General features: G+C 42.7%; 1 protein-coding gene across 1 annotated transcript in view; it reads left to right on the forward strand.

Moving 5' to 3' along the window:
- Window positions 1-23,197, forward strand: part of sdk1a (sidekick cell adhesion molecule 1a) — a gene marked incomplete at its 5' end in the record, with an annotated part of 439,376 nt that overhangs the window by 13,793 nt on the left and 402,386 nt on the right.

The following is a 23,197-nucleotide window of genomic DNA, read 5'->3' on the forward strand; positions in this document are numbered from 1 at the left end:
CTCTACTGGACTCCACTGTACTCTACTGGACTCTACTAGACTACTGTACTCTACTGGACTCCACTCTACTCTACTGGACTCTACTAGACTCTACTGTACTCTACTGGACTCTACTAGACTCTACTGGACTCTACTGGACTCCACTGTACTCTACTGGACTCTACTGGACTCCACTGTACTCTACTGGACTCTACTGGACTCCACTGTACTCTACTGGACTCTACTGGACTCCACTGTACTCTACTAGACTCTACTGGACTCTACTGGACTCTACTAGACTCTACTGGACTCTACTGGACTCTACTGGACTCCACTGTACTCTACTAGACTCTACTGTACTCTACTGGACTCCACTGTACTCTACTGTACTGTCTACTTCCCATCCTGGTGTCTCTGCGTGTTGGCTTATTGTTCTTCCTCCACGCCGCTGACGCTCAGATGGTGGGAGGGTCTCTGTTTGATCACACAGGATTAATAAGCCACATCTTTCACTTATCAGTAAAAAATTAATGGTAATATTCTATTTGTTTTACTATGTTTAATTTAACATGTATGTCTCCAGATATTTTCCTGACTTGAACATGATTAAACCTTTTTTTGCCCCTTAACTGATTTCGAGGGCATAATGATTCCTCCTCCAGGGCATTTCTGCCCCAAGCCGCCCATTAATTCCTCTCCCTGGACCCCAGCCGCCACCTCTCTCTGCAGGCAGCGGCTCCCCAGGGCTTCCACTGCAAACAACCATGTGTTCTTAGTCACCTGAGCCCGGGCCACCGAGGGTTAAACTGCACCTCGTCCCGCCCCCTCTCACCCAGGTGACGGGCAGCAGGCTGCTGCGGGTAATTAGCTGTGCGGCAGCAGATGGACCTGGAACCATAACGCCGGCCAGAGGATGAGGAGAGGATGAGGAGAGGATGATGATGAGGAGATGATGAAGATATAATGATGATGAGGAGAGGATTAGGAGAGGATGAGAAGAGGATGAGGATGATGGGAGGATGAGGATGATGAGAGGATGAGCAGAGGATGAGGAGAGGCTGAGGAGATGATGATTTTTTTTATTTTACCTTTATTTTACCAGGTAGTCACATCTCTTTTTCGAGCAAGACCTGGCCAAAATGGCAGCAAAACAAAAAACAAACATACAAAATACACAAAACACAGACAGAGACATAAAAGGCAAAGTGGGGCAAGGGGATACATTTGAGCTGCAGCAAACTAGATTGAATGATGATGATGATGATGATGATGATGATGATGATGATGATGATGATGATGATGATGATGATGAGAGGATTAGGAGAGGATGAGAAGATGATGAAGAGATGATGAGGATATGATGAGGATAGGATGATGATGAGAGGATTAGGAGAGGATGATGAGAGGATTAGGAGAGGATGATGAGAGGATTAGGAGAGGATGATGAGAGGATGAGGAGAGGATGAGGAGAGGATGATGAGAGGATTAGGAGAGGATGATGAGAGGATTAGGAGAGGATGATGAGAGGATTAGGAGAGGATGAGCAGAGGATGAGAAGAGGATGAGGAGAGGATTAGGAGAGGATGATGAGAGGATTAGGAGAGGATGATGAGAGGATTAGGAGAGGATGATGAGAGGATTAGGAGAGGATGAGCAGAGGATGAGCAGAGGATGAGAAGAGGATGATGAGAGGATTAGGAGAGGATGAGCAGAGGATGAGCAGAGGATGAGAAGAGGATGAGGAGAGGATTAGGAGAGGATGAGCAGAGGATGAGCAGAGGATGAGAAGAGGATGAGGAGAGGATGATGAGAGGATTAGGAGAGGATTAGGAGAGGGTGAGAAGAGGATGAGGAGAGGATGATGAGAGGATTAGGAGAGGATGAGCAGAGGATGAGCAGAGGATGAGAAGAGGATGAGGAGAGGATTAGGAGAGGATGAGCAGAGGATGAGCAGAGGATGAGAAGAGGATGAGGAGAGGATGATGAGAGGATGATGAGAGGATTAGGAGAGGGTGAGAAGAGGATGAGGAGAGGATGATGAGAGGATTAGGAGAGGATGAGCAGAGGATGAGAAGAGGATGAGGAGAGGATGAGCAGAGGATGAGAAGAGGATGAGGAGAGGATGATGAGAGGATTAGGAGAGGATGAGCAGAGGATGAAGAGAGGATGATGAGAGGATTAGGAGAGGATGAGCAGAGGATGAAGAGAGGATGATGAGAGGATTAGGAGAGGATGAGCAGAGGATGAAGAGAGGATGATGAGAGGATGAGCAGAGGATGAGCAGAGGATGAAGAGAGGATGATGATGATGATGATGATGAGAAAAACTAAATTTCCTAGTGAAGAATCCATTTGTCACAGGTGGCTACGGTTAGTACTGGGCCTTATGGGAACGATCTCTTCTCATAGACCTGCCCTACACTGCCATCTGCTTTGGGGGTGTGGGTGTGCGTGCGTGCGTGCGTGCGTGCGTGCGTGGGTGGGTGGGTGGATGTGTGGGTGTGTGTCTATGTGTGTGGGTGTGTGTCTATGTGTGGGTGTATTTGTGTGTTGTGAGGCATTAATTCATTTTCATTTGTCCAACTCCACTAATTAATTATCCCTCACTCTGTATCTACCCCCCTATCTCTCTCTCTCTCTCTCGCTCTCTCTCTCTCTCTCTCTCTCTCTCTCTCTCTCTCTCTCTCTCTCTCTCTCTCTCTCTCTCTCTCTCTCATACACACACACACACACAGCACTTTGAACAGAAGGAACTTCCTCGCTGTCTCGACTTCTGGAACAGCTGTTCTGTGTGTTTCTTCTCCCCGTGTGTGTGTGTGTGAGCGTGTGAGGCAGCCAGAGAGAAAGATGAGGAGGAAAAGGGAGTGATCTTGAGAGAGGAAGGGAGAGGACGTGTCGTCTTAGATAACACAACATGTTGATGAGACAAGCTGTCGGCCGTAAAAACACTTCAATCCAACGTAAGATGTGTTCTATCCGATGCAGGTATACTCGTACTGTCTCACAGAAGATGTGTTATATATCCACTGCAAGTACTGTCTCTCAGAAGATGTGTTATATACACCGCAAGTACAGTCTAACAGAAGATGTGTTATATCCACTGCAAGTACTGTCTAACAGAAGATGTGTTATATACACTACAACAAGTACAGTCTAACAGAAGATGTGTTATATACACTACAACAAGTACAGTCTAACAGAAGATGTGTTATATACACTACAACAAGTACAGTCTAACAGAAGATGTGTTATATACACTACAACAAGTACAGTCTAACAGAAGATGTGTTATATACACTACAACAAGTACAGTCTAACAGAAGATGTGTTATATACACTACAACAAGTACAGTCTCACAGAAGATGTGTTATATACACCGCAAGTACAGTCTCTCAGAAGATGTGTTATATCCACTGCAAGTACTGTCTCTCAGAAGATGTGTTATATCCACTGCAAGTACAGTATTTTTTTTTTTATACTTACATTTTTATTTCCAGTTTTTTGCTTTACAAACAAAACATCCACATACAATAATACAATTGGCGGTCAAAATTATAAACGACAGTACAATAGAATTCGATAGATAAGAACTAAAAGATATAGCTGATATTAGAAAAATGTATATCGAAATCGAATGACAAGTTGACCTAAAATAAATTCACTAAAGGGGAAAAGGAAAAAACACAGCTAAACAAAAACAAAGAAAAGAGAGAAACAATAAATAAATACAAAAAAATACAAAAAAAAATACAAAAAAAGTGACATGGGTTCTTTGGTACCTTCATAGTTTATTTTCGTTTAGTTTTTTCTTCTTGTCTCCTTTTCACTCTCCTGTGATGTCGTTTCTTTTTTTCCTATACTCTTCCCACTTCTCCCATTTGATTCAAACTTCTCGTCTTGTAGCCTCAGCCTATATGTGATTCTCTCCATTTCCTGTATCCCACCCACTATCTCTGTCCATTGTTCCCTCGTCGGTGCTTCTACTCTATACCACATTTTCGTCAGTGCTTTCTTGGCTGCTACTAGTAATATCTTAATCAAGTATATATCTTTCCCCTGCATTCCTTCCTGTGTTAAGTTCCCTAAATACAATACTTGTCCTGTCTGGGGTATTTCATATCCTACTATTTCATTTATTATCCCTCCTATCTCTTCCCAATAGTTCTTTATTATCTGACATCCCCAGAATATGTGTGTGTGGTTTGCTATTTCCTGTCCACATTTTCTCCAGCATGGTTTCTGTGTTGGTGTATAGTTGCCCTGTATTTCTGGTGTTATAAAAAATCGAATTATGTTTTTCCACCCAAACTCCCTCCATATCCTTGACCCTGTGGTTGTGTGTTGTATCTTACATATGTTATACCATTCTTCTTCTGTTATCTCCGTTTCTAATTCCTTCTCCCACTTTTCCTTTATATATTTGGTTGTGATGTCCTTGCTGTCCATTATTGCCCGATATAGTGCTGATATCCCCCCCCCCCCTTCCTTCCTTCGTATGCTTTTACCATTATCTTAATTATCCCATTCTGATCTTTGTCTTTGTCTAGTTTTATTTCCTTGTTGTAGTAGTCCCTAATCTGTAAATATCTAAAGTGGTCGCTATTCTCTAGTCCGAATCTTTCTTTCAATTTTTGTAGAGTCTGGATCTCCCCTCCTTCTGTTATTGTACATATTGCTGTTATGCCCCCCCTCTCCCATCTTTTGAACCCATGATCTTCTTTCCCTGGTTTAAATTTGTTGTTGTGCGTTATCCATCTCAGTATCTTGGTTTCTTTTTCTAGATTGTATTTCTTTACTATCTTGTTCCATATATTTATAGTGAATTTGGTAATTGGGTCTATTAGTTGTTCCTTTCTTCTGTATAGCTCCCTGTCTCCTATTAGTGCCTGCACTTTGAGTCCCTAATTTTTTGTTTCTATGTCTTTCCATTTGGCTTCATAGTTCTCGTTGCACCAACATGTTACTATTATCAGCTGTGCTGCGTAGTAGTAATCTTCTAAACTAGGTATTGCCATTCCTCCTTTCTCCTTTTGTAATTGTAGAGTCACATATCTTATCCTTGGCCTTTTCCCCCCCCATATGAATCTTGATATCTGTTTATTCCATTCCCTGAACTGGCTTTGTGGTATTAATATAGGTAGAGCCTGAAATAGGTATAGTAACCTTGGTAATATATTCATCTTTATAATTTCGATCCTTGAGCTAAAGTCTAGAGGCATTACTGTCCATCTTTCTAGGTCTTGTTTGATTTTCTGATTAATCTGTGTATAGTTTGCATCGTATAGTCCCTCCACCTCTCTTGTAATATTCACTCCTAGGTATCTGATCCTGTCCATATCCCATTTAATCTTGTATTTGTCTTTGATCTCTGTCGTTGGGGTGTAGTTCAATGTTAAGGTCTGTGTCTTTGTTACGTTAAGTCTATATCCTGAGTAATATCCATATTCTGTCAGTAAATCCATCAGTGTCGGGAAGCTTGTGTCTGGTTGTCTCATATATACTATCACATCATCTGCGAACAGTCCTAATTTATGTTCTGTTCCCCTTATCTCCACCCCTTTGATGTCCTCGGTCTGTCTAATTAGTTGAGCCAGTGGTTCGATGAATATATCGAAGAGCGTCGGCGAAAGACAACAGCCCTGTCTTGTAGCCCTCTCTAGTTTGATCCGGTCCGTCAGGTTGCCATTTACTTTAATCCTTGCCGTTGGTTCTTGATATAATGCCCTAATTGTTTTCATCGCGTTTTTGTCTAGTCCAAATTTCTCTAATACTTTATATAGGAATATCCAGCTTACACTGTTGAATGCTTTTTCTGCATCCAGGCTAACTAGTACTGCACTTCCTCCTTCTTTTTGTATCTCCTCTACTATCTGCATTGTCTTTCTTATGTTGTCCTGTGTTTTTCTTCCTTTAATGAATCCGGTCTGGTCTTCGTCTATAATATCTGGCATAAATGTCTCAAATCTTTTGGCTATTATCGATGTATACATCTTGTAATCTACATTAAGTATGGACACTGGTCTGAAGCTACTACATAGTTCCTTATCCTTCCCTTCCTTTGGAATCGTAGTAATTATGGCTTCTTTCCATGAGGGTGGCATTGTTCCTTTTTTCATTGTGTGTCTAAATGCTGCCTCTAATATGGGCCTCAGTTCCTGTCTAAATGTTTTGTAAAATTCCGAAGGGAATCCGTCGCTACATGGTGACTTATTGTTCTTTGCTTTACTGATCGCATTTCCCACTTCCTGTTCTGTTATCTCTGCATTTAATATTTTGTTCTGTTCCTTTCCTATCGATGGTAAATCAAATTTTTCTAAGAATGTCTCTATCTCTTCTTCTCCTGCCGCTTTCGGTTGTGTGTATAGTGTCTTATAGTATTCTACAAAAGTCTTCTCTATTTCAGCTGGTTCTCTTAGTAACCTGTTTGTGTTTGTGTCTCTTATTGTGTGTATTGTATTTAGTTTCTGTTGTATTCTGATTCGTCTAAGAGTCTGGTCGCTCTCGTTCCTCCTTCATAGTATGTCTGTTTCACATATCTAGCCTTTTTCTCAATTTCTGTCAGTAATTCTTTGTTTATCTTTTCTCTAACGTCTTTTACTTCCCTAAGTGTCTCTTGGTTCTTTGAGTTTTGGTGTTTTTTCTCTAATTCTTTCAGTTTCTTTACTAAGTTCTGGTATGTCTCTATTCTGGCCCTCTTGAGTAGTGCTGCCTTTGCTATCAATTTTCCTCGTATTACTACCTTCATTGCATCCCATAGAATGTTTGGATCTACCTCTCCGTTATCATTTTCCTCTCTGTATCTTATTATGTCTTCTTTTACTTCGTCTACTAAGCCTTTGTTATTCAATAGCCCTACGTTCAGTCTCCAGACTGTGTTTCTCCGTCTACTTTTCAGATTTACTGTCAGATATGTTGCGCTGTGATCTGATATGTCTGCAAGTACAGTCTCACAGAAGACGTGTTATATCCACTGCAAGTACAGTCTAACAGAAGATGTGTTATATCCACTGCAAGTACAGTCTCACAGAAGATGTGTTATATCCACTGTAAGTACAGTCTCACTGAAGATGTGTTATATCCACTGCAAGTACCGTCTCACAGAAGATGTGTTATATCCACTACAAGTACAGTCTCACAGAAGATGTGTTATATCCACTGCAAGTACAGTCTCACAGAAGATGTGTTATATCCACTACAAGTACAGTCTCACTGAATATGTGTTATATCCACTACAAGTACAGTCTCACTGATGTGTTATATCCACTACAAGTACAGTCTCACTGATGTGTTATATACACTGCAAGTACAGTCTAACAGCAGATGTGTTCTATCCACTATAAGTACAGTCTCACTGATGTGTTATATACACTGCAAGTACAGTCTAACAGCAGATGTGTTCTATCCACTATAAGTACAGTCTCACTGATGTGTTCTATCCACTATAAGTGCATACGATGTGTTGGATTGTACATGTATGGATGTGTATGTGCCAGTGGTATCCTCTTCTTTGTGTGTTTGTCAACTGTTTAATGACGGTGATATAAACGTTGATCCCAGATGCGTGATCAACCATTCAAATGTGTATTTGGGCTCTTCCTAATTAAGCGGAGGCTGTGTGAAGCCCGGCTCACGTGCCAAATCGGTCCCTCTTTGACATTATTTTGCCACCAATCATCCGCCGTGACGTTAATTTGAGAGCTCACTCTGGCCTGACTGCGTCTCGACTGCCTCGCTGGGTCGACTGCGGTCGTCGGAGCACAGCGCTCCGTTACAACCCTCAGACCTCAGGGTTTACAGTATTTCTTCCCCCACAAATGTTTCTATCCCAAATCACGGTTTGTATTTGTCCTGAACTGAAGAGGAAACATCCCAGCTCCAAAACAACGTGGCTGTGTATATGAATCGAGCCGCAACAGTGCTGTCCCAGAAACTATTTTTATTTCCCCCGGGGCATCAGGAGGATGCCCTTCCATTTCAAGCCCCGTCACACCACACATGTCTGGGAGCACATTTCGGGCACAAAAACTGGGAAATAAAATTGACTGGCAATTTACTTTATTTATGGGCTGCTGTTCACATGTGCCGTGTCATTATTCAACCCCGTCCATGAGGTTAGGTGAGGACTGGGGCTGGGAATCACCAGAGGCCCGATAACATGCCGTCACCATCTACAGTCACTGGAATATACTAGATACACTACTAGAATATTGTGATATTGCGATATATATGCGATTTATTACCTTTTTTTCATCTGCAAATTATATCCCCAATGGAAAACTGTCAACATCTGCAAAAAAGAAAGAAAGAAGAAAGTATGTATATATATTAGTGCTGTCAGGCGATTAATTTTTTTTATCTAATTAATTACAAGATTTGTAATAAATTAATCTAATTAATCACATTTTAATCGCATAACCATTTTAGGCCTGATATGCACACAGTAACACACACAGTATTTCTGACACTGGGAATACATTCCCTGAGATCCATAGATGTCCAAAAAGTCTGTAAATGTGCATTCTACGTTATTATGGAATGAATGAGATTAAACAATTATTAAATACAAAACAAATACAAAGAAATCTGTTTTTTTTTTATAAATTTTGAGTTAATTTTCACAACGCGATACTTTGCTGTGTAATTAATTAATCGAATTAACGCGATAAACTGACAGCCCTAATATATATATAAAACATCTGTTTTGTCTAAGGCGCTTCAACTCGTACAGGACGCAGCGGCCCGCCTGATCTCCTGATCTACCATAGTCAGCCCACGTTACCCCACTTCTCAGAGAGCTGCACTGGCTTCTCATCTGACTTGTTGTGCACAATTTGTAAGTCGCTGTGGATAAAAGTGTCTAAATGAAAATGGTATGTAACATTTTCAGCCCCGTTCAAATAGTATTTTATTGTTTTGTTTTGATATACCTGGTATCAGTGTATGGATATAATATCGGCACAGAAGATATTGTGATACGATGCTGTGTTGACCCCCCACCCCCCTCAGCAGACCCTGCACTTCCACTCCAACAGAGGCTTTTCCTCAGAGTGCACTGGGTGCAGCCCTCCTCCCTCTCAGAGAAACACGGGGGAGTTGTTGGAAGTTGCTACGTGTCTGATTCTTTTTTTCATTCATTAATAATCGCTGTGAAATTAGTTGTGAAGACACATTCTAACACATTCTAGCAGCGGAAAATAAGTTTAACAATACAAATTAAGAAATGTCACCAGATGTGTCGCTTCACTTTGATAGTTCTCTCAACGCCCTCTTCCCTCAAATCACAGGGAATATAATAATATCTTTATTTTGTCAAGTACATTTTGCATTATGGTCAATGCTAAACGGTGCATTTATATAGCGCTTTACAATCTTTTTGTTTCTCACATTTGACCCATTCACTCACACATTCACACACCAACCAGGCGGAGGCGACCATGCAAGGTGCCAACCTGCTCATCAGGAGCACGTAGGGGTTAAGTGTCTTGCTCAAGGACACTTCGACACGCTGCCCGGGATGAGCGGGAATCGAACCGGGAACCTTCCGATTACCCGACGACCGTTCTACCTCCTGAGCCACTGTCACTCCACTGTCGCATATACCAGGAATTTGCATTTATAACCAATCCTAACTATTCAGGAGCAGTGGGTGTCGCCTGGGGACCAACTTGTTATTAGACCGAGTTCTAATGTCAGTGCCCCCCCCCCCCCCCTCCCTAACCCCCCACCCCCCCCCCCCCCCCCCCCCCCCCAAATGAATTCGTTTTTAAATGTGTATTAAAAGCCAGGACTTCTTGCTGTGAGACAGCAGTGCTAACCACCACTGCTCCCCCATGAAGCCCATTACACGTCAACAGCAGCCAGGAGGAGACATGATCAACCGCACCTATAAAAAGCATCTCCCCGCACCTACAGCACGGGCTGAACATTACTTGTGTTAAAGGAGGGGATGAGAGAGAAAGACAGAAAGTATATATATATATTTATATACAGAAAGGCAGAGAGAGGTCGAGAGACACAGAGAGAGAACGAGAGAGAGAGAGGGTAGAGAGAGAGACACAGAGAGAGAAAGAGAGAGAGACAGAATCAGAGGGGAGGACGAACGCGTAGTAAATACCTCAGGCTCGACGCTGAATGTGAATCCAGCCGCTCGGTAATGGGACTGTTAGACCCACCACCAGTGACTCCAATGTGATTTCTTTGAAACGGCGTCGTGATATATTTGGAAGCACGTAGACATGACAGGTACGGGGAGGGGAGGGGAGGGGAGGGGAGGGGAGGGGAAAGGCCCTGGGGGCTTGCGAAAGAAAATTCTTGTTCCAGTTTAGATGAATTATTGCACTCATTCACTCATCACTGGATTTCATTGGTCGGTACGAAACGGGGAGCGGCTTACGCAATGTCATCCCGAACGCCGATAAAAATGTTAAGCCGGTTCCATATAGCCGTTCCATTACGTATTAAATGACTGCAGCAAATGAATAGCCTCACCTCCTCCAGCGCCTTGTCGGTGGCGGTCTAGCGAGGCTCCTGCTGGGGCGACATGATGGGAGCTGTAGCGAGGCAACAGTAGTAAAAGTGTGTCTGTGTCAGTTAAAGGAGTGAAACTCTGGAACAATCTACCGGATGACATACAAAACAGCAGGAGTATTTTTTTTAAGTTTAAAAATATGTTTAAAAACAGGGTTCTAGAATCTTATAGTCAAATTTAACCTATACATGTATAATCGGTTTCTCTCTACCATGAAACTCGGGTATTGCAGATTAAGTATTGATTTTCCTATGTTGGCTTATATTCTTTTCGGGAACGGTTTTTGTTGATTGTTGATTGTTGATTTTTTTGTTTGTTTGTTTGTTATATTTTGCAAACTTTAACTTTTTTTTATTTGTTTTTGAACTAGGGGTAGGTTTCAAACCTATCCTTTTTGTTTGTTTATTTGTAAAACATTTAAAAAAAAATTGTTTATGTTTATTTATTTGTATTTGTAAACATAAAAAAAAAAAAAAGTAGTGACATGATGGGAGCTGTATCAAGGCAACAGTAGTGACATGATGGGAGCTGTATCAAGGCTCCTACAGTAGTGACATGATGGGAGCTGTATCAAGGCTCCTACAGTAGTGACATGATGGGAGCTGTATCAAGGCTCCTACAGTAGTGACATGATGGGAGCTGTATCAAGGCAACAGTAGTGACATGATGGGAGCTGTATCAAGGCTCCTACAGTAGTGACATGATGGGAGCTGTATCAAGGCTCCTACAGTAGTGACATGATGGGAGCTGTATCAAGGCTACAGTAGTGACATGATGGGAGCTGTATCAAGGCTCCTACAGTAGTGACATGATGGGAGCTGTATCAAGGCTCCTACAGTAGTGACATGATGGGAGCTGTATCAAGGCTCCTACAGTAGTGACATGATGGGAGCTGTATCAAGGCTCCTACAGTAGTGACATGATGGGAGCTGTATCAAGGCTCCTACAGTAGTGACATGATGGGAGCTGTATCAAGGCAACAGTAGTGACATGATGGGAGCTGTATCAAGGCAACAGTAGTGACATGATGGGAGCTGTATCAAGGCAACAGTAGTGACATGATGGGAGCTGTATCAAGGCAACAGTAGTGACATGATGGGAGCTGTATCAAGGCTCCTACAGTAGTGACATGATGGGAGCTGTATCAAGGCTCCAACAGTAGTGACATGATGGGAGCTGTATCAAGGCTCCTACAGTAGTGACATGATGGGAGCTGTATCAAGGCAACAGTAGTGACATGATGGGAGCTGTATCAAGGCAACAGTAGTGACATGATGGGAGCTGTATCAAGGCAACAGTAGTGACATGATGGGAGCTGTATCAAGGCAACAGTAGTGACATGATGGGAGCTGTATCAAGGCTACAGTAGTGACATGATGGGAGCTGTATCAAGGCAACAGTAGTGACATGATGGGAGCTGTATCAAGGCAACAGTAGTGACATGATGGGAGCTGTATCAAGGCTACAGTAGTGACATGATGGGAGCTGTATCAAGGCTACAGTAGTGACATGATGGGAGCTGTATCAAGGCTCCTACAGTAGTGACATGATGGGAGCTGTATCAAGGCTCCTACAGTAGTGACATGATGGGAGCTGTATCAAGGCTCCTACAGTAGTGACATGATGGGAGCTGTATCAAGGCTCCAACAGTAGTGACATGATGGGAGCTGTATCAAGGCAACAGTAGTGACATGATGGGAGCTGTATCAAGGCAACAGTAGTGACATGATGGGAGCTGTATCAAGGCAACAGTAGTGACATGATGGGAGCTGTATCAAGGCTCCTACAGTAGTGACATGATGGGAGCTGTATCAAGGCAACAGTAGTGACATGATGGGAGCTGTATCAAGGCTCCTACAGTAGTGACATGATGGGAGCTGTATCAAGGCTCCAACAGTAGTGACATGATGGGAGCTGTATCAAGGCAACAGTAGTGACATGATGGGAGCTGTATCAAGGCTACAGTAGTGACATGATGGGAGCTGTATCAAGGCAACAGTAGTGACATGATGGGAGCTGTATCAAGGCAACAGTAGTGACATGATGGGAGCTGTATCAAGGCAACAGTAGTGACATGATGGGAGCTGTATCAAGGCTACAGTAGTGACATGATGGGAGCTGTATCAAGGCTCCTACAGTAGTGACATGATGGGAGCTGTATCAAGGCTCCTACAGTAGTGACATGATGGGAGCTGTATCAAGGCTCCTACAGTAGTGACATGATGGGAGCTGTATCAAGGCTACAGTAGTGACATGATGGGAGCTGTATCAAGGCTACAGTAGTGACATGATGGGAGCTGTATCAAGGCAACAGTAGTGACATGATGGGAGCTGTATCAAGGCAACAGTAGTGACATGATGGGAGCTGTATCAAGGCTCCTACAGTAGTGACATGGTGGGAGCTGTATCAAGGCTCCTACAGTAGTGACATGATGGGAGCTGTATCAAGGCTCCTACAGTAGTGACATGATGGGAGCTGTATCAAGGCTCCTACAGTAGTGACATGATGGGAGCTGTATCAAGGCTCCTACAGTAGTGACATGATGGGAGCTGTATCAAGGCTCCTACAGTAGTGACATGATGGGAGCTGTATCAAGGCTCCTACAGTAGTGACATGATGGGAGCTGTATCAAGGCTCCAACAGTAGTGACATGATGGGAGCTGTATCAAGGCTCCTACAGTAGTGACATGATGGGAGCTGTATCAAGGCAACAGTAGTGACATGATGGGAGCTGTATCAAGGCTACAGTAGTGACATGATGGGAGCTGTATCAAGGCAACAGTAGTGACATGATGGGAGCTGTATCAAGGCTCCTACAGTAGTGACATGATGGGAGCTGTATCAAGGCTCCAACAGTAGTGACATGATGGGAGCTGTATCAAGGCTCCTACAGTAGTGACATGATGGGAGCTGTATCAAGGCTCCAACAGTAGTGACATGATGGGAGCTGTATCAAGGCAACAGTAGTGACATGATGGGAGCTGTATCAAGGCTCCTACAGTAGCAGCCTCAGGTTGGTACATACAGTATATTCATCGGGGTTTGATACCTGTCCTTGTAGCAGGTTGGTACAGATGGGGTTTGATACCTGTCCTTGTAGCAGGTTGGTACAGATGGGGTTTGAAACCTGTCCTTGTAGCAGGTTGGTACAGATGGGGTTTGATACCTGTCCTTGTAGCAGGTTGGTACAGATGGGGTTTAGATACCTGTCCTTGTAGCAGGTGGGGGTTAGATTCCTGTCCTTGTAGCAGGTTGGTACAGATGGGGGTTAGATTCCTGTCCTTGCAGCAGGTTGGTAAATACAGTATATACATGGTGGTTATTATGTGCCCTTGCTCAGAGGCACTTCAGTATCAGCACTGTTGCCACTACTGGGGATCTAGCTTTTCTTAGATGCAGATACAACCTTGCTCATGTTGCAACACTGTAGCCATGGGGGACTGCTGACCGGTGTCACCTGCCAGTGTTTAATTGTTGTTAATAGGCATCTGTTGTCCATTTAAGCCGTGGTAGAATATTTAACAAATTGTAACTCAAATGTGATACGATGTGGGGATCAGTGGATGTGCACTCTTCCATTTCTATTTCCCTCTGTCTGCCCCCCTCTCTCTCTCTCTCTCTCTCTCTCTCTCTCTCTCTCTCTCTCTCTCTCTCTCTCTCTCTCTCTATCTCTCTATCTCTCGCTCTATCTCTCTCTCTCTGCACTATCTCTCTCTGCACTCTCTCTCTCTCTCTGCACTCTCTCTCTCTCTTGTGGTATCCGTTAGGTAGTTAAGGTCAGTTCAAAGGAAGTGTAGTAATACATTTTTTCCCTCCTCTCTTGACCTTCAGCTCAACTCAGATACTTAACCTCTTAAGCATGAGCCTTATTTTCAGAAAATCCGCCTAAAAATGCATACCTAAGTAAATGGAAGATTGCTCCACTTCTGCAAGGTCCATTTGCATGTTCTTAGTATCTAGGGACATCTATGGATCTCAGGGAATGTATTCCCAGTGTCAGAAATATTGTGTCTGTTACTAGGCTTGAGTAAATTGTGATGAAACAAAGGAGAATATCAATTTCCTTTTACATTTTTGTATCTTTGATGGTGAATGCTAAAAATGACCAGACATGGAAAATTGCACTGTGCTCATTCATCACCTTCTTGAGATCACGTGTACAAAGAATCCTAGCAAATGAATACACAGGGAAGATGATTAAACAGGAGATTGTGTAGAGACAGTACTGAATTCTGCCATCCGGACACATGCTATTTGAAATATGATTATAGAATATAGAATAGCAGGCCTATACATTACCTTATTATGGTACATGTCGCACATCTATGGATGGGGCCAAATCTCCCCTTTCCAATGGCAGAGTTCAATCTGGATTTAGTATCACCAGGCATGATTCACAAACCGTGAATGAAATCTACTGTAAGTGCAGTTACTTTTTTATAATGTAAATTTCTCCACCATTTTTCATCAGATTGCAACACCGTTGTTTGCTAGATGTTCACAGAAAGGTAGAGAAACTAACTGTGTTCTGTTTAATGGCAATAACTTTCAGATTTGAGAGATAATCCCAAAAAATTTGAGAAATAAAAAAGTAAATCCAGAAGTCAGATGATCGACAGGGGCTGGGTAGTGTAGTTTTTCAGAATTTGAAAGCCGATCGAAAGCCCTGGGTCTCCTCTCCTAGGACTACAAACAAAATGGCGGTGTCATTTCCTAGCGTCAATATTCACCTTTTTTCGACTCGATTTCTATAACTCATATTTCACTAATAACACTTTAAACCATTGGTAAGCAAACGTACAGTATTGCTGAAAATATACACATTGACTGCTGTTTTGACAGGGTTAGGGTCTTTACTCTTGGCTACATTTGAAGAAATAAACGCAACATTAATTCATACATTCTGTAGAGACGGATTTATGGCGTGATGTCATTGGGCTTAAGAGGTTAAAGGACCATAGCGCTATGGTCATAAAACCTACATTACATTTATCTCCTGCTTACGCCAACAAATTGGTTGCCTCTTGTCAAATAAACTGATACACGCATTGGACCAGAAAGGCAATATGGAAAGTCATGGTATAGCTGGATCATGGTATACTGCATCATGACCCTCAGTGTGCTGTTGCTATTATACCAGAGTAGTGTTGCTGATGTAGGATGGTAGTGTAGCAGTAAACTAAAGGTGTTGCTAGTAGGGCTGGGACTTTATCGCGTTAATTTCGATTAATTAACTATAGAAAGAATAAAAAGTAAAAAAAATTTATTATGCATGATGATTTTTCCTTATGTAAGAAGAATGTTACCTTTCAAAGGAGACCAGACTCATGCATGTGCTATAAGTATAAAGTATAATAAATCGCAAATTACTTTTCTTCTTAGTCTGGTTTGTTCATACAGAATACTGAAAATCAATCAAGAGTTTTTTTTCCCCCAACAGTGCATGTGAGCGGATCGGAGCGTGAGCGGCGCGGGGCGCGGAGCGGCCGGTTTTGACGTGAGCGAGGAGTGGGTTTTAAAATGAGTCGGCGCGACGTCCGGAGCGAGAGTTCTCCTCCGCTCCAATCCACTCCAGGCCGCTCACAGTGGTTTAACACTGATGTAATATATACATGCAGTACAATGCCAAAGCAACAGATGGCGATGTACAAACATGAAGGCCATTTTCAACCAATGAGAAGGGTGAACCTGTGATAGGCTGTTCGTTCAGGCTTTGTCACTGTAGAGACGCCCACACTCACTCTAGTTAGAAAAAGTATATCGACGCCATTGTTGTTGACGTTAGCTTACATGCTAACGTTAATGGCAGCGACCATAGCATTGTGGCTCGGCTAGCCTATCATCGCTTAATAGAGATAGTGAATGGATAAACAACGTTATTTAACATTGCAGAATGGCTACAATTACAATGCGGCTCAATACAAACAATTGTTAAGGGGCCCAGGGGGTGTAGACTGTTGTAGTTTGAGCTCATTTACACCATGCTCCAAAAAAAGAAGAAAAAAAACTGCCGAGCGATCTGGCGCGGGGAGCGGGGAGCGCTCGATTCAAGGTGAGCGGGGAGCGAGCGGAGAGCGACTTGGGGGCGGGGTCAACATGAGTGATTAGCGGAGCGGACCAAGCTTTAAAGAGCGAAGAGCGGATTTCTCGGCCGCGCCGATCCGCTCACGTGGTCTGTCCCCCAATGGTCAACTGTTCTGGAATGTACTTGAACGTACTGCGTTTTACTTTTACCTCGAAACTGCTTGAGTTTACAAAAGATCCTTTGCGCTATATATATATATTATTCCTAAAATTGTTGTTTTTTACACTTTGTTAAAAATGTCATTGATCTGTTGGTCTGTGTAGTAGCTAATACAGGATTGTGCTGCTTAAATGTATGTATAATGTATATTCATTGATTCACTCGTATACCAAAATCCATTTTAATTGAAAAATAAAAAAATTCGCATCAAATATTGATATGCGATTCAAATGTGATTAATTTAGATTAATTAACTATAAAGTCTCTAATTAATTTGATTAAACATTTTTATCAAGTCCCACCACTTGTTGCTAGGTTACATGTGCATTATCATGACATTTTTGGCACTCGTTGAAATGTTGCTCAGCCAATCACAATGCACAATCTGAATTAACTGTGCTTCATTCTGCCGCCATCTTTATAACGGTAACTACAAGACTAATAAGACCTTGAACGTGGAAGTTAATACGCAGATATTCACCTTTCTGGAGAATTTCCTGAATTGCTCTAGAATGCTTATGAAGCTGTTTGATTAGAAATGTTAAGAAAATGGTCATCTGCATACAAAGAGAGTTTATGGGAGCAAACAATAACGCCACATTTTCAAGTATGCGGAACAGGTACTTCCACTCTACTCTATTGAACGATGTTTCCAGCATCTAATCAATGTATCTTTAGTGGTGGAAGGAAGATAATATTGAACAGCCTCCTAGTGTTAGAAAATGATTGTCTTCCCCAGATAAAGCCAGCCTGGTCGGGGTTGATCGGACCTGGGATAACCTTCTGGAGACGGAGAGACGGCCAATATCTTAAAATCTACGTTCAAAGGGGAGATTGGTCTCTAGCCGCTCCAGAGGAGTGGACATTTGTCCTTGTTCAGCAGCGAAGTGATTGAAGCCGTGCAGGCGGTAGACGGCCGTTCAGAATGGCATCATTGAAGACCCTCTCACCTTATTTTCAAAACAGGATTTATGTAAGAGTATGTGGTAAACGGCCTGTCAGAAGGGCATCATCGAAGACCCTCTGGCCATATTTTCAAAAAACATTGCCTACCAGCATTCACAATGGATAAGTGGCATTATGTAACTCACCCATGTTGAACTCACAGAGGCCGTAAACGGAGAACATTTGATACGGACATGCAGATCAATATAATCTTCTCACAAGCTTGCACAAGATTGATCGTTCTAATGATATTCTTTTGCCTTTTTCGACTGGAATGACGTTATAATTTCACCTCAAGTGTAAAAATAGAAATCCATACTAGCCGGGGAGTCGAACCCGGGGCTCCTGCGTGGAAATCTGAAAACGCAACTCCTTCACCAACAGCTCTCGACTTGTCTAAAGCAACAAACAACATTATCTGCGTGAGGCAGGGCTGTGAGGCTGACAGTAATTCCTGAAGGCTGTAACAACGGGTGCAGAGGAGGTAGATCAACAATTAGAGAAAACCCACAGCAGTGTGCGAGGTCCACTGTGTTATGGGTTCAAGAGCAATGTTTCCTGCCTAAAGACATGAGATAAATTCGTTGTCAGCTTTGTTTCCCCCGAGGATGGAGTCGTTGCAGCGCCGGTGAATGTGTGCAGTAATGAGCAGGGAAACGTCTGTCTAGTTCACACATGAGGCAGTCGCTCTTCCAATCATCCACAGCTGTTCTTTTATTCCACAATTGGACTTGCATCAAATTGACTTGATATTATCAAACAGTGTTAACCCTTTCACTCCCGCACTACCAAACGGTTAACCCTTTCACTGCGACAATACACATACTGTTATATGGTGACAGTGGCTCAGGAGGTAGAGCAGGTGTCTGGTCAACCTCAAGTTTTTCTTTTGACCTGATTATTACCTGAGGTTCCCGGTTTGATTCCCGCTCCTCCCGGGCAGTGTGTCGAAGTGTCCTTGAGCAAGACACTTAACCCCTAACTGCTCCTGATGAGCAGGTTGGCACTTTGCATGGTCCCCTCCGCCATCAGTGTGTGAATGTGAGGCATATGTTCTAAAGCTGTCTGGATACAAGTGCTATATACTGTAAATGCACCATTTACCATTTACATATACAATATATGTCAATATTACTTATGGCATATAATATACATTATGTAAATATCTTCCTGTGGTCAGGTGCTTTGTTTAGATTTTCTGGCTGGCTACAAGTTGCACTGTCTCTGTGTTTTTAATACATTTACCATGAGCCTTATTGCTCTGTCGCCTCCGTGTGCTTTCTTTATTTTTAACATGCAGACTTTCTGCAGGGTGGATTCGAGGCAGCTGCATCTTTTTTTTCCATTGTTGCAAAGAAATACCCCACATTCTGTGCGGGAAGCAACTATTGCATTTAGTCGGTTCAATGCTTCTACTTCTGGTGTCAGGAGAAGGCTGACTAAGCTGTGTCTTGCCAGACCATGTGAGGATAGAGCAGTGAAGCTGAGTGCCATGTTGTAACATAAGGTTAACCCTTTCACTACCACACTACAGAAGATGAACCCTTTCACTACCACACTACATAAGATGAACCCTTTCACTACCACACTACATAAGATGAACCCTTTCACTACCACACTATATAAGATGAACCCTTTCACTACCACACTACATAAGATGAACCCTTTCACTACCACACTATATAAGATGAACCCTTTCACTACCACACTATATAAGATGAACCCTTTCACTACCACACTATATAAGATGAACCCTTTCACTACCACACTACATAAGGTTAACCCTTTCACTACCACACTACAGAAGATGAACCCTTTCACTACCACACTACATAAGATGAACCCTTTCACTACCACACTATATAAGATGAACCCTTTCACTACCACACTATATAAGATGAACCCTTTCACTACCACACTATATAAGATGAACCCTTTCACTACCACACTGCATACTGTAAGATTAACCATTTCACGACCACACTACAGCAGATGGACCCTTTCACTACCACACAACATACGATGAACCCTTTCACTACCACACTACAGAATATGAACCTTTTCACTACCACACTACATAAGATTAATCTTTTCACTACCACACTACAGCAGATTAACCCTTTCGCTACCACACTACAGAAGATGAACTCTTTCACCACCACACTACAGAATATGAACCCTTTCACTGCCACACTACAGCAGATGAACCCTTTCACTACCACACTACAGACGTTTAACCTTTCACTACCACACTACAGAAGTTTAACCTTTCACTACCACACTACAGACGTTTAACCTTTCACTACCACACTACAGAAGTTTAACCTTTCACTACCACACTACAGACGTTTAACCTTTCACTACCACACTACAGACGTTTAACCTTTCACTACCACACTACATAAGTTTAACCTTTCACTACCACACTACAGAAGTTTAACCTTTCACTACCACACTACAGACGTTTAACCTTTCACTACCACACTACAGAAGTTTAACCTTTCACTACCACACTACAGCAGATGAACCCTTTCACTACCACACTACAGAAGTTTAACCTTTCACTACCACACTACAGACGTTTAACCTTTCACTACCACACTACAGAAGTTTAACCTTTCACTACCACACTACAGACGTTTAACCTTTCACTACCACACTACAGAAGTTTAACCTTTCACTACCACACTACAGATGTTTAACCTTTCACTACCACACTACAGCAGATTAACCCTTTCACTACCACACTACAGACGGTTGAGAGACATGTGTTGACAGACATCACGTTGAGAGACATCTGTTGACATCTAACTGACCCGGTCCAGTGCTTGCGTTGTTAAAATTGTGCTGACATTATCAGGGAAGCACAACATTTCATGTTTACATGCTTTACTGTGTGAATTGACCCGGATACGAAGCGTCCGTACTAGCGCAAAACATAAAGAGATCAGACGGAGCATTTGCTTGGAAAGTTTGGACGTGATAGATTTTTTTTTAATGAGATTATGACAGCAACATGTCCATGAATGATTGTGCGTCAGGTTTACAAGGCACTACAAGGCTGTTCACTAGGGGAGAGAGTGGTTTTCATTTCAGTAGCGACGTGTCTGTGCTTCTAGGTGCATATAGAGGGAACACTGGTCAGACCTACTGAGGTGCCACCTAATGTCCTGTTTGTAAATAGCTAGTGTAAACCAACGAGTCGGTCGCAGTCAACCAGCACCTGCTAACGGGTCAGACCCTTTAACTCTGCTGGTTAGTGTAAACTACCAACGAGTCGGTCGCAGTCAACCAGCACCTGCTAACGGGTCAGACCCTTTAACTCTGCTGGTTAGTGTAAACTACCAACGAGTCGGTCGCAGTCAACCAGCACCTGCTAACGGGTCAGACCCTTTAACTCTGCTGGTTAGCAGGGGTACTTGAGTAATTGTACTTTGTTACAATACTTAAGTACATTTAAAAGTAGAAACTTTTTTTTACTTTTACTCAAGTGTGTTTTTAGCCAGATACTCTGACTTTTACTTGAGTACGATTTTGAGACGGTACCCATAACCTTCACTTTCTGGGTACTTTTTACACCCCTGCTGGTTAGTGTAAACTACCAATGAGTTGGTCACAGTCAAACAGCACCTGCTAACGGGTCAGACCCTTTAGCTCAGCTGGTTAGTGCGGCAGCCTGTCGATTATATGATCCCAGGTTACATTGGTAGCAGCGGTGGGATCTCACTACCCTGTGAATCTGTATCCAGGTTCATGTAGCAATGTGGGTGGGATCTCAGTGCCTTAACCCTGAGACTAAAGAACGTGCAAGGACGCACTTCTCTGGGGGAGGACGACTGTAAACTACTAACGAATCGGTCGCAGTCAACCAGCACCTGCTAACAGGTCTGACCCTTTAACTCAGCTGGTTAGTGCGGCCGCCTTTGGATCCTATGGTCCCAGGTTCAAATCCACTCGGCTACACTAGCTGTGAAAGTACCATGTACCGCTATCACAGTGATGTCATAATGCACCGCACATCTGCCCATACATGATATCTCATATTTATTTTAGCCTAAACCCAAGTCTGCATTTGCTTCCAGTGATCCTCTGTTATACGCTGAATTTAATTATACTACTATGATTAGATTCACTGCAGATTCAGCCAAAACGGACCTACTGTAGCACCTATTTCAATGTTAATGGTATGAATGTGCCCCATTAAGCTGAGCATGCGGGTCGACTCCCCCTCCCCCTCCCAGGTTATCCTTCAAGTCCTCCTCAATGGTCCTCCAAGGCCACTTTGCATTGTGGGATCAGTAGTTTTATATGCTAATCTCTCTCTTAAGAGCTCCAGGAATGTTAAAGCCTCAGAACTCAGCTTTTCCTGAATACCAATGTTTAATAAACGGACTGCATTTATATAGTGCTTTTATCCAAAGCTCTTTCAAACTTTGTGCCTCACATTCACCCATTCACTCACACATCGACCAGTCAGTTAGGGGTTAAGTGTCTGGCTCAAGGACTGCCAGGAGGAGCCTGGAATCAAACCAGGAACCTTCAGATTACCAAACGACCACTCAACCTGAGCCATGTGAGCTCTGAGTCTGTACTTTCACATCATTTGAAAAAAAAATGTAAAATCTAAAATTCTGAAATATGCCCCTCAAGTATTATGTTTGGACACATCTAATCTCCTACTGTACTCTCTCCTGCTATCACTTCATTAAAAAGCTGTGTCATGTTGTGATCTGACAGGTAGCTTAATGCTATTAATTGCCGTTGTAAACATTAGAATATTTGACCCTGTGTGTGTGTGTGTGTGTGTGTGTGTGTGTGTGTGTGTGTGTGTGTGTGTGTGTGTGTGTGTGTGCGCGTGTGTGTGCATGTCTGAAATGTATTTAGTTACAAATTGATATCAGCAACATAATCCAAAAGATTTTTCAGTCCGAGTAATCAAGCTCTACATCTGAAACTGGGTTAGTTTATTCCTGTAAACACTGGAGATAAAAAGCAAACAGTTGGCATGCAAAGGCTCTCATGTACAACAAACAACATGTTAGACATGACTGGGGATTAATACTTTATCCTTACTAAAAGTTACCTTCAGTTCCTGTTTACATTTGGATGAGTGTGAACGTGAATCTGCCCTGGCTCTGGGTTTATAGGCCACGCCTCCTCTGGGACGGCTTTCCTCTCGAAGTTCTACTGAAGGGAGGATCGCATTAGTAATCAGATTAATGAGACAGAATACTGTTTACACATAATAATGAATCACATGATGAACTGAATCTCCCTCCAATGCCGTTCTCTGCTTGTAAAAAAAAAGAAAAAAAAGCTAAGTGTGTTTGCTGTCTCTGAATTTGCCCTGGGGGGGGGGGCTACAGTACCTGTGGCACAGCTCTAGAATAATGCATGATTCTTTTAATGAATGTGATGAGTCCTCTTACCACGGCACAGCTTGAGAGCCCAGTGGAGGATTAATGGATGAGAGAGAGAGAGATAGAGAGAGAGAGAGAGA

Source organism: Notolepis coatsorum, assembly GCF_963971535.1.
Source record: "Notolepis coatsorum genome assembly, chromosome: 7".
NCBI classification, from domain to species: Eukaryota; Metazoa; Chordata; class Actinopteri; order Aulopiformes; family Paralepididae; genus Notolepis; species Notolepis coatsorum.